Below are 12157 nucleotides of genomic sequence, written 5' to 3'. Positions count from 1 at the left end.
GAAGAGGCAGTGATGTGCATGCCTCGGATAAAAATCGGGTTGTGAATGATGAAGTTGAGTTGCATGATGATGATGTACCTTTGAATGTTGACAATGTGGTTGAACCAATAGTGACAAATGATGTGTGGATTGATATTGATGATGAGGCCGGGGTANTCTCAGCCATTGATCTTTTAGATCAACGGCTCCCCTCATCCCTTTCCTTTTTTAATTCAAACCACCCCTTACCCTACCTTATTTTCTCCTCAGCCGCCGCCTCTGAAACCCTCCACTCTCTCAAACTCTCTCAAGGGTTCTCAAACCCTAGCCGCCTCTTGCCGTCTCAGACCAGAGATCCACCGGAATCTATGGCCACCAAAGCTATGGGGATCTCACACCCACCCCCTGGTGCTCTTATACACCGGTTTTCTGAAGATTCAAGGCCTGACCTTGAAGATCTCTACCCAGATCTCCTTCGATTCAGGGTTCCATGGTCTTCTCCGGCTTAGATCCACGAGTTTTCCAGGCCTTTCTCACTTCTAGGTTTCTTCTGAAACCCTAACCTTTCGAGGTTCTTCTGATTTCTCTAGATCTGTCCTAGAGCTGTGTTTATCTTGGGGTCTCAAACGTTTTCTTAAAGGTTTCTTTCAAAACTTGCTTTTTAACCTTTTCATCTTCCCCGATTTAGGATTTCTTTGATCTTTTAACATGCTCTCTACTGTGATTCTTATATGTTTTTTTTTCTACTATGTTTCTTCTACTATGTGATCCTTATGTGCTTTTTCTATTGTGTTTCTTCTACCTTGTTCTTACGAGTTCTTCTACTGTATTTTTTTTGCATGATTGTTCTTTATTATGTTATTCATGAGTTTCTTCTACTGGGAAATACGTGTTCCTTTATGATTTCTGCTCTTATTCCGTTAATATTTTTGCCTGACTTACTTGTCTTCATCTCTAGACTCGATTAATGGTAAAAAACCCTAGAATTTGGGGGTTCATTCGAGTTTTGAGGTTATTTGTTATGTGATTTGTTTGTTTCTTATCTCTGAACGTGTTGATTTCAAAACCCTAGTCTCTTTGGACCTATTTGAGTTCCTGAAGTTGCTTCCTCTACTGTTCGACTGAGTTTCGAGATCTTTGTGTCAACTTTGTTTCTTCATACGATTCTGACCTCTTTACTTGACCTTTCGCATGCTATTTGGTATTCCCTCTTCTCTGAGATGACTACAATGTTCCTATGGTCCTCTACTCACTGATTTTCTTTGATTGCATGACACTCTTCTTTGTCTTAAATCGAGCCTCGCATGCTTAATGTTTATGCACTCTTTATAGGTCAAAATTCCCTCTCAAAATAACCTTGATTGTGGACTGATTTCAAATCTCTTTGTGTAACTTTGATTGCACTCTTGAATTGATTCTTTCCTTTATTGTTTTGATTTCCTTTGTTTCTTGGACTTGTTGAAATATTTTCCTTTCGACCCTGCCTTTCTACTTAAATTGATTTGATCCCATTACCTTAATTACATTAGTATGGGATTCTTACAGACCTTTTCTTAATTAAGGTCTAATGAACTTAACCCCTAATACATGTGGTATACTCGTACTGTGCTGAAAATATTTCCTTATTTGTCATGTCCAGCCCTGCGTGATTTCTTTCCTTATTTAACACTTGCATGCTACCGTTTGGTTTAATTGCTTTATTAAAGGAAGTCTTTGATACTGATTTGATTTTAATAAGACACATATTCCTCCAATTATGTTTGAATTACAGTCCTTACCTTATTTCTGCATGTTTCTCACACTATAAATACCTGCTCTTTTATTAACACCCAAGACGAACACTGGAGTCTTTTCTGAACTCACACTCACACACAAAGTATTCTCTCTTGTTGTTTGTGTTGTGGCTTCTTTGCAAGACTTCTGCTCTCTTTTGCTTGTCTCTTTCTGAAACTGGTATGCCTTTATTTAAACTTTTGCCTCATCCCTATGTGTTTATTCTGTAGTCTCATTCTTTTGTGTGGTTTGCTGTTCATGCTTCGTAACTTATGCTAAGTATTTTTCCTTTCTTTGCTTCTGTTCTCATATGAATCCCTACCCCTAATCCCCTTTATGTGTTTGAGTGTAAACCTTGGCCTGACAATATCCCAATTACTGCCCAAGCCATGGTTTGACCTTCAATAGGTCCTGACTCTCCAATGTTTGGCTAGTGGGCTGGTCAGGGGTGTGCCAACATTCTATGTTGCTGGGCATGACCACTAGCCTGCCTTAGCATCCCTTAATTCCCTCTATTTCACTTACACTTGTTCCTAGATTCTATGTTCTGCCCCCCTCCAATGAACCTTGCCTTGGGACCTTGAGTTCCCTTTGAACTTGGACATTGGAGGGCTGGCCTTTCCACACTACACTTTAATTCAGTTGTGTAATGATATCTGGGTGTAAGCATTGCCTGGAGTTCTTGAAACTCCTTGGAACTTTGACACATTCCAGATAAGAGAAAGGCCTTGGAACTTGATCCCGGCAGTTGGCCCATATCATATTGTTAGACCTTGGGTCTGAATTAGGCTCCTTGGATGCAGTTAAAAGCTCTGATGTTATTTTATTTTCTGTTTGATTCATTTGGTCTGTAATAATTTTTGTAATAACTTATGGGGTTTTAGTAAAAAAGGGGAGGGTTATCTGTGTATGCATAAGGGTAGATATCCTGCCTATAGGAGTTTTTTTCTTTGAATTTCTGCACTTTCATCTCTAGAAATCATGCTCATAGGAATTCTGCACTTTCATATGTAGAAACCATGCTCATAGGAATTCTGCACTTTCATATATATAGAAAGCATGTTCATAAGAACTCTGCATATCATATAGATATCCTGCTCATAAGAATTCCACATGTAGGAACCATGTCTTTAAGATTCTGCATATTTGCATCTATCATTAGGCAAACAGTTATAGGTCAAAATAATAATCAATTGCATCCTAGATACCATGCTCGTAGGATTTTCTGCACTCTTGCTACGCCTGTAAAAAGTGTTTAAAATTAACAACGCTAGGAAGCATGCCTATAGGAACTATTAACCCAATCTGAATCACTCGTTTTAAGATTAGTCTGTCAGTAGTAACCAAATGCAGAACTCGTATCATTCTGTTAAAATTGGCAACTTTCAGTAATCAGTTCACTTCCTTATTCCTGAAACTAGTAGATGCCATCACTTAGGCAAACAAGTAAGTAGTTAATTAATTGCACCAGTCTTCGATAAGTTACAGCCGGGCGAGCCTAATGCGAACTTCTTGTCTAAAAATATGTAATGAACCAGCCTGCCTAACGTTAAGCATAATTTGGACCTAATAAGTATATGTAAGACGTGCTAAACTACATGATTTCTGTGATTAAAGGAGGTTTGTCTGAGCCTTAATTGCTTTTGTGCTCCCATAACTGTTTTATGTGTTTTGCCTGACGCCTTAGTATTTTGACCTTTTAAATCTCTGAAAAGCCAAGCTCCCTCCCTTTAGGATTAGTGGTCCTAAAGCCTCCAGGACTAGTAGGTGGGACGGGTAATAGCACGCTGTAGGTAACGACACCATTTCGCGCTTAATACCTTATCGGGGTGGGAAGGTGATAAGTTAGGATTTTACCATGATTATACCCCTTACTTGCTATTGCTTTTGTTACAAATTGCCACAAAATAGTCCCAAAAGGCTTACAAGTTGCGCTTGATTGCAGGTTTGAGCGAAAAGGTGACAAATGTCAAAGATCGGCTCAAACGGAGTGAAACTTGCCAAGTGTCAAAAACAAGTGAAGTTGAGGAACAGGAAGACCTAGCGCGGACCGTACTGATATGCCACGCGGCCGCGCTAGGAGATTCAGAGAGGGGTTAATTCAAGTGCAAGCCACGCGGCCGCGCTCCATTTTTGCGCGGTCCGCGCCAGTGATGTTCAGAGAGCCGCCAGTGCAGGCTAAAGTCCCACGCGGCCGCGCTGCATATCAGTGCGGTCCGTGTGGATGAGATTCAGAGACCTGGAGATTTGACCAAGTCAAGCCATGCGGCCGCGCTGCCTTATTGCGCGGTCCGCGCTACCCTCCGCCGCGGCCGCGCTACATTTCTACGCGGTCCGCGGTTCCCAACTTCAGAGATGAGATTTGAGAGTTCAAAGAGCCTACGCGGCCTCGCTACCTTTTTGCGCGGTCCGCGCTGACCCCACAGGGGTATTTTTGTCTAGTTTTACCAGCTCGGTATAAATAGGACTTTCTACCATTTTTAGGTTATGTTTTGAGATTCTGAACAAGGGCTGCGCTCGTGAGACATATTTTTTAACCTATTTTGGCATTTTTACTCTTGAATATCATAGATTCTAATTAGTAATCAATCAATATGTTTATTTCATCATCTATTTCTACTGTTTCTTCTTTAATTATGTCTAGCTAAACCCATTAGCTAGGGTTGTGGCTCAACCCTAGTGTGGGTAGTTAATGGGTGTTGCATTCTAGGGTGAGATTGAGATTGGGTATTTGTTATTTAGGTTAACTTTGTGTTTCAATCTAGAATTTGTGGTTGCAAACATGAATTCAAGCGTAGTGGGTCTAACTCTTCTTGAGAAAGAGAGTCATATGACCCTAAAGTTGACCCAACAAGGAATTGGGATGGACCCATGAGAATGGTAGTCCCAATTAACGGGTTAAATCTCGAAAGAGTAACTACCCTACTTGAGCCCTAGTTGCTCGGTCTAATTGGCCTACCTAATTGGTCTCGAGAGAGTCAATTGGGCAAAATCGTTCTCTCTACTGAGAGGTGTCAGAATGAGTGCAATTGTGCAACGGTTATAGCAATAACCCCAGATTTATCAATCTCCCCTTAGTAACTTCTACCCGTTAGCTAGCCGCCTAGGTAGTGTCACGACCATAGTGCCTTTCCCTATATTAAGCACAACTTAGCAATATTCTCTTAGCATAATTTAGTTTTAATCATTAGTTTTACAAGAGTAGTTTAAAAAGAAAACCCCAAAAATGTGTGAAGCGACATTAGAAGCACAACCGCAATTCTAGGCTAGACAGACATTCTAACTCCTTTACTAGCTCCCTGTGGAAATTCGACCCCGAACCACTATTCGGGTATTAGTTATTGCTACCCACTCTTCCTACCATTGTGTAGTGTTGAGACGGCCGCGATCACTTTTTGGCGCCGTTGCCGGGGAGCTTACGGTGTTGACTATCTGTGTAGCTAGTTTTGTGTTTTGCTTCTCTTTCCTTCTCTTTTACTAATTTTTTTTGTGTCGATCTATCAAGTACAAATGGCTCTCAACGGAAATGACCCTCTTGGCAATGTTTTGGCGGGGGAGGAGGTTGAAGATATTGATCAAGATGAGCTTCCGGCACCTCAATTACCACGTAGAGGTAGAAATGCCAATGCAAATCCGAATGAGCAAATCCCAGATCCTCCTCCGCCACCGCCAAGAGTGGCTCCAAGGGTGCCGCCAAATCAAGGGTATGCTAGTGCTATTTTTCCTCCCCGAATCCGGGCGGGGAACTTTCGAATCACAAATGTAATATTGACTTTGCTCGAGCAAAGAGGGTATTTTACGGGCGCCTCCGACCAAAATACATACAAGCACTTGAAGGGGTTCGTAGATACTTGCTGGGGGAGTAAACAAACAAACGTGTCCGAGGATGCTTTGAGATTGAGGCTTTTCCCGTTCTCTCTTCGGGGTAAAGCATTGGACTGGTTAGAAAGGCTCCCCAATCATTCTATCACCACATGGGATGAGTTGGCGGACAAATTTATTGCCAAGTTCTTTTCTCCGAGTCATATGGCAGCTCTTCGGGACGAAATTCTAGCTTGCAAGCAAATGCCAACGGAACCTTTGCACGAGATATGGGAACGATATAGAACAATGGTGAAGGAGTGCCCTAACAACGACATGACTGAGGCGATGATCCAGCAGACTTTTTATAGGGGCATCAACACCACGAATTAGTGCGTTGTGAACCAATTGGCCGGTGGGAACTTTATGAAACTTTCTTACCAAGAAGCTTGTGATGTACTTGATGAAATGGCCGACACTTCTTCGGCATGGCAAAGCCGAGCAAATGTGCCCCAAGGTGACCCCATGGTCATCCATTTGCACAAGGAATTGAATGACCATGGCCAAGCTATTGCCGAACTTACAACAACAATGAATCAATTGGCGAAGGCGCAATTGCAACAAGTTTAAAGCCCGCGCCAAGTCAATGCAATGGAAAATATGTCTATGTTAAAAAGGAGGCAAAGGGGGCAACAACAACAACAAGGTAATTGTGAGCAATTTGACAACAACAATGATGGTGGTGGTTATTCGTACGAGTGCTATGATGAGCAAAGTGAGGAATGCCAATGCCAATATGTCAATAACTACCAAGGAAATAGAGGAACTCAGGGAAATCAACAATGGCGCCCCCAAGGCAATTGGGGCAATCAACAAGGTGGCGGAAATTGGAATAACAATAATCAACAACAAGGCGGAGGAAATTGGAATAATAACAATCAACAACAAAGTGGGGGAAATTAGAACGGGAACAATCAAAACAACAATTGGGGGAACCAAAATAACAATCAAGGCAATTGGAATGGGAACAATAGCAATTGGGGCAACAACAATCAAGGAGGGTGGAATAATAGTGGCAATCAAGGCAACCGGGGGCAAGGCTTTCAAAGGCCCCCCATGTACCAACAACCAAATAATCCACCCCCTTTCAATCACAAGGGTCTAGTTCTTCGGGGAGTGATATGGGACGGATAGAAATGATGTTCGAGCAGATGATGAAAAAGAACCAAGATTCTGACGCACAATTGGCTTCACATAACACATCTATCCGGAACCTAGAGGTGCAAATAGGACAAATTTCTCAAGCCTTAAATACCCGACCTAAGGGTGCGCTACCAAGTGACACGGTAGTGAACCCGAAGAGGGGTAACAATCATGTGATGGCAGTTACAACTAGGAGTGGAAGAGGCGGTGATGTGCATGCCTCGGATGAAAGTCGGGTTGTGAATGATGAAGTTGAGTTGCATGATGATGATGTGCCTTTGAATGTTGACAATGTGGTTGAACCAATTGTGACAAATGATGTGCGGATTGATATTGATGATGAGGCTGGGGTAGACACTCAAGATGCCGTGAACCCATCTAGGGAACACATTATTGATAATACCCGAGCCGGCGGTGCCCAAGGCCAAGGCACCCGTGCCTAGGCCGCCTCCACCTTACCCGCAAAGACTAGCAAAGCAAAAAGGAGACAACCAATTCAAAAAGTTCATTGAAATTATGAAGAGTCTTACTATAAATGTGCCATTGGTGGAAGCCCTTGAACAAATGCCGGGGTACGCAAAATTTATGAAGGATTTGGTAACCAAGAAGAGGTCGATGGAGTGTGAGACAATTAAAATGACGCATCAAGTGAGTTCTATTGTTCATTCTATGGCTCCAAAACTCGAGGATCCAGGTGCTTTCACTATCCCGTGCACTATTGGTAGTGCGGATTTTGCTAAAGCCCTATGTGACTTGGGGGCTAGTATTAACTTGATGCCATATTCCGTTTTCAAGACCTTGGGGATCGGTCAACCGAGACCAACTTCCATGTGACTTCAAATGGCGGACCGATCAATGAAGCGTCCCTTGGGCATAATCGATGATGTTCTTGTTCGTGTTGATAAGTTCATATTGCCGGCGGATTTTGTGATATTAGATTGCGAAGTGGATTTTAAGGTGCCAATCATTCTTGGAAGACCTTTCCTAGCTACGGGGAAGGCGTTGGTTGATGTGGAAGCAGGGGAGTTGACATTCCGTGTGGGTGATGAGAAGGTGGTATTTCATGTGTGCAAATCAATGAGACAACCCAATAGCACGGAGGTGTGTTCATTTGTGGACATTGTCACAGCTGTCATAGTGGATGACACAAGTTCCTTGATAAATGTTGAAGATCCTCTTGAGGCCATGCTTCTTAATATGGATGTCAATAATGATGATGCCGGTAGAGTGGAGTGTGTGAAGGCATTGCATGGTATGGGTTCATATTCATATGAGCCTAGGAAGCTATCTTTGGATCTTGAAAATCGCAAAACTCCACCAACCAAGCCATCGATTGAGGAGCCACCGGTGTTGGAGTTGAAGCCACTTCCTCCACACCTCAGGTATGAGTTTTTGGGTTCAAATTCTACTTTACCTGTTATTCTTTCTTCTTGCCTAACTAACATGCAGGTTGATGCCACTTTGGCGGTTCTTCAAAAGTGCAAAAAGGCGATTGGATGGACATTGGCCGATATTCGGGGGGATAAGCCCCGCATTTTGCATGCACAAGATCATTTTGGAGGAGGATGCAAGGCCCTCTCTTGAACATCAAAGAAGATTAAATGAGGCGATGCAAGAAATGGTAAAGAAGGAGGTTATCAAGTGGTTAGACGCCAGTGTGGTTTACCCGATCTCGGATAGTTCATGGACCTCTCCGGTCCAATGTGTTCCAAAGAAGGGTAAAATGACGGTAGTGACCAATGGCAACAATGAGTTGATTCCTACTCGGACGGTTACGGGTTGGAGAGTGTGTATGGACTATAGAAAGCTGAACAAGGTGACAAGAAAAGATCATTTCCCTCTACCATCTTTGACCAAATGCTCGATCGTCTTGCGGGCCAGGCCTTTTATTGTTTTCTAGATGGCTACTCGGGGTACAATCAAATTCTCATTGCCCCGGAGGATCAGGAGAAGACAACCTTTACATGTCCTTATGGCACGTTCGCTTTCTCGAGAATGCCATTTGGACTATGTAATGCCCCGGCGACCTTCCAAAGGTGTATGATGGCAATTTTCACCCATATGGTGGAGGATATCTTGGAGGTCTTCATGGACGATTTTAGCGTGGTGGGGGATTCATTTGAGGAATGTTTGGTGAACTTGGATAGGGTATTAGCGAGATGTGAAGAAACCAACCTTGTGCTCAACTGGGAAAAATGTCACTTCATGGTGCAAGAGGGTATTGTATTGGATCAAAAAATCTCAAGGCAAGGAATTGAAGTTGATAAGGCAAAAATCGAGGTTATCTCAAGGCTCCCTCCCCCTACTTCTATCAAAGGGGTGAGGAGCTTTCTTGGTCATGCCGGGTTCTACCGGCGATTCATTAAAGACTTCTCAAAAATTATGAACCCGCTTTGCAAATTGTTGGAGAAGGATGTCAAGTTTATCTGTGATGAGAAGTGCATGGAGTCTTTGAGCTTTTGAAACACAAGTTGACCACAACTCCTATCATCACCGCACCTAATTGGGATTTGCCTTTTGAACTTATGTGCAATGCGAGTGATGTAGCGGTAGGTGCGGTGTTAGGTCAATGGATCAACAAGATGTTCTATCCTGTGTATTATGCTAGCATAATGATGAATGAGGCCCAAAGAAACTACACAGTGACGGAAAAAGAGCTATTGGCTATTGTGTTCGCGATGGAGAAGTTTCGACCTTATCTTATGGGGGCAAAGGTGATAATACACACGGACCATGCAGCCCTCCGGTATTTGATGAGTAAGAAGGATTCGAAAGCAAGACTAATGAGGTGGGTGCTACTCCTTCAGGAATTTGATTTAGAGATTATGGATAGAAAGGGAAGCGAGAATCAAGTTGCGGACCATTTGTCCCAGTTAGAGGAAGAGGGGAGACCATGTGATGGTATTGAGATTAATGATAGATTCCCCGACGAGCAGCTTCTTTCCGTTTCTATGTGTGATATGCCATGGTTCGCGGACATCGCCAACTTCATTATGACTAGTAGTGTCCCGTGTGAGCTCTCTTCCAACCAAAGAAACTCAAGCGGGATAGCTTGGATTTATATTGGGAAGATCCGTATTTGTTTAAAATTTGCACGGATGGGGTGATAAGAAGATATGTACCGGAAGGTGAGCAAATAAGCATACTGGAGGCGTGTCACTCTTCTCCCTATGGAGGCCATCATGGGGGGGGGGGGGGGTGAGGACGGCTTCAAAAGTTTTGAGTTGCGGATTCTATTGGCCGACATTGTTCAAGGATGCTAGTACTTGGTGAAGAGATGTGATGCATGTCAAAGAGCCGGCGGTATTTCAAAGAAGGATGAGATGCCTCTCAATACGATTCTCGAGGTGCATATTTTTGATGTTTGGAGCATCGATTTCATGGGTCCGTTTATGAGCTCTTGTGGTAACACTTATATTCTCGTGGCGATGGATTATGTCTCAAAGTGGGTGGAAGCCGTGGCTTTACCCAACAATGAAGCCCGAAGTGTTGTAGCATTCTTGAAAAAGAGTATCTTCACGAGGTTTGGTACTCCTCGGGCCATAATTAGTGATGGGGGCTCCCATTTTTGCAACAAGGCTTTCGACTCTGTCACGACCCAAACCCACCGGGTCATCAAGGAGCCTCTCGTGAAGACAAGGCCAGCCAACAGAACATTAACTCCTCAAATATCTAATAGTTATTAATCATAAATAAGCTTAAAGCAGGAATATCGTAACCAATATTACGGAATAACCGCGATAACAAGGATGCCAACCCAAATCCAGCCCGCAATCGGGGTGTCACAAGTCATGAGCCACTACATAGTTTAATATCTACTACAAGACTGTATCTAAGAACATAATCCGAAGATAAACGAAGTACAAATAATAAAGAAGAAACGAGGCTGTGGACGCTGACAGCTGCCTCGTCTCTCCGGGTCCGCCTGGTCTGGATGGAAATCAGCGCTTAGGAACGAACTTTGCTATGCCTGTATCTGCACACACGGTGCAGGGAGTAATGTGAGTACTCCGACCAAGTGAGCAATAAAAATGAATAACGACTGAGAATATAAAATCCCACACAGGAACAGATAATGCTATCTCAAACAGTAAAATCAAGTAAACAGTAGGAACCAGTGAAACATAGCAAGAAATTCTCTTTGAAAACAATTAATAAAACAAGTATGCTCAAGTATGGTCAGTCATTGTTACCTGACCGGTCAGCCATTGTTACCTGACCCAACGCGTGTTTCAGTGCCATTGTTACCACTGGTCAGCCATTGTTACCTAACTGGTCAGCCATTGTTATCTGACCCAACGCGTGTTTCAGTGCCATTGTTACCACTGGTCAGCCATTGTTACCTGACTGGTCAGTCATTGTTACCTGACCAAAACACGTATGACAGTGTCATTGTTACCACTGTCCAGTTCTAAATGGGTACCCGCGCTCACTGTGGGTGTGCAGACTCCGGAGGGGCTCCTACAGCCCAAGCGCTATCAACAAGGCCTGAAAGCCTGAACAGTATCAATACGAGGCCTGAAAGCCTCCTCACCTCACTCATCATGCCCTCACATAAGGCCCTCGGCCTCAATCAGTCCAGAAATAGTCAACAGCCCCTCGGGCAACAGTAAAGCAATAATACTCAGCTCAAACAAAAGTTCAAATATCAGTTTAAAACTCCAAGTTTGAGTAAATATGGCTGAGTTCAAGAAACAGTGTAAATCACATGGACAGAGTTCAAATAATATTTCAAACAATGAGGAAAACAGTGATGATAGTTCATAAAGAGTTCAAACAGTCGGCAATAAGCCCCAAATATGGCAATAAGCCCAAATCATAGTGAAAACAACAAGTCATTGCTAATACGCGGTAAAATATCATCCGGACTGGACCAAGTCACAGTCCCCAATAGTAAATGACCCCGCGCTCGTCATGGAACGGGTGTCTCATCTCAACATAGCACCAAGTTGTGCAAATTCGGGGTTTCAAACCCTCAGGACGTCATTCAAAATCATTACTCACCTCGAACCGGTAAAATCTCTAGCTCACGACGCCTTTGCCCCTCAAACCAACCTCCACGCGCGTCGAATCTAACCAAAACCACAAGGAATACGTCACAATAGGCTAATGAATCATAACCCAATCGAAAAGACTCGAAAAATATTAAAAATCACGAAGTTGGCAAAACACGAGCCCCGGGCCCACTTCTCGAAAAATTACGAAATTCACATCACCGGATTCCTCGTCTCGCCACGAGTCCGTACATATCAAATTTACCAAAATCGGAGTTCAATTGACCCCTCAAATCTCCATTTTAACTCTCATAAGTTTCAAGCCCTAAACCACCATTTTTGCCCATAAATTACTTGAGTTTTCAGCTCTAATCCATGTATTAGCATCATAAAATCGAGTTTAAGTT

Source organism: Nicotiana attenuata, unplaced genomic scaffold (genome assembly GCF_001879085.1).
Source record: "Nicotiana attenuata strain UT unplaced genomic scaffold, NIATTr2, whole genome shotgun sequence".
Taxonomy (NCBI): Eukaryota; Viridiplantae; Streptophyta; class Magnoliopsida; order Solanales; family Solanaceae; genus Nicotiana; species Nicotiana attenuata.
This window is presented reverse-complemented; position numbering follows the sequence as displayed.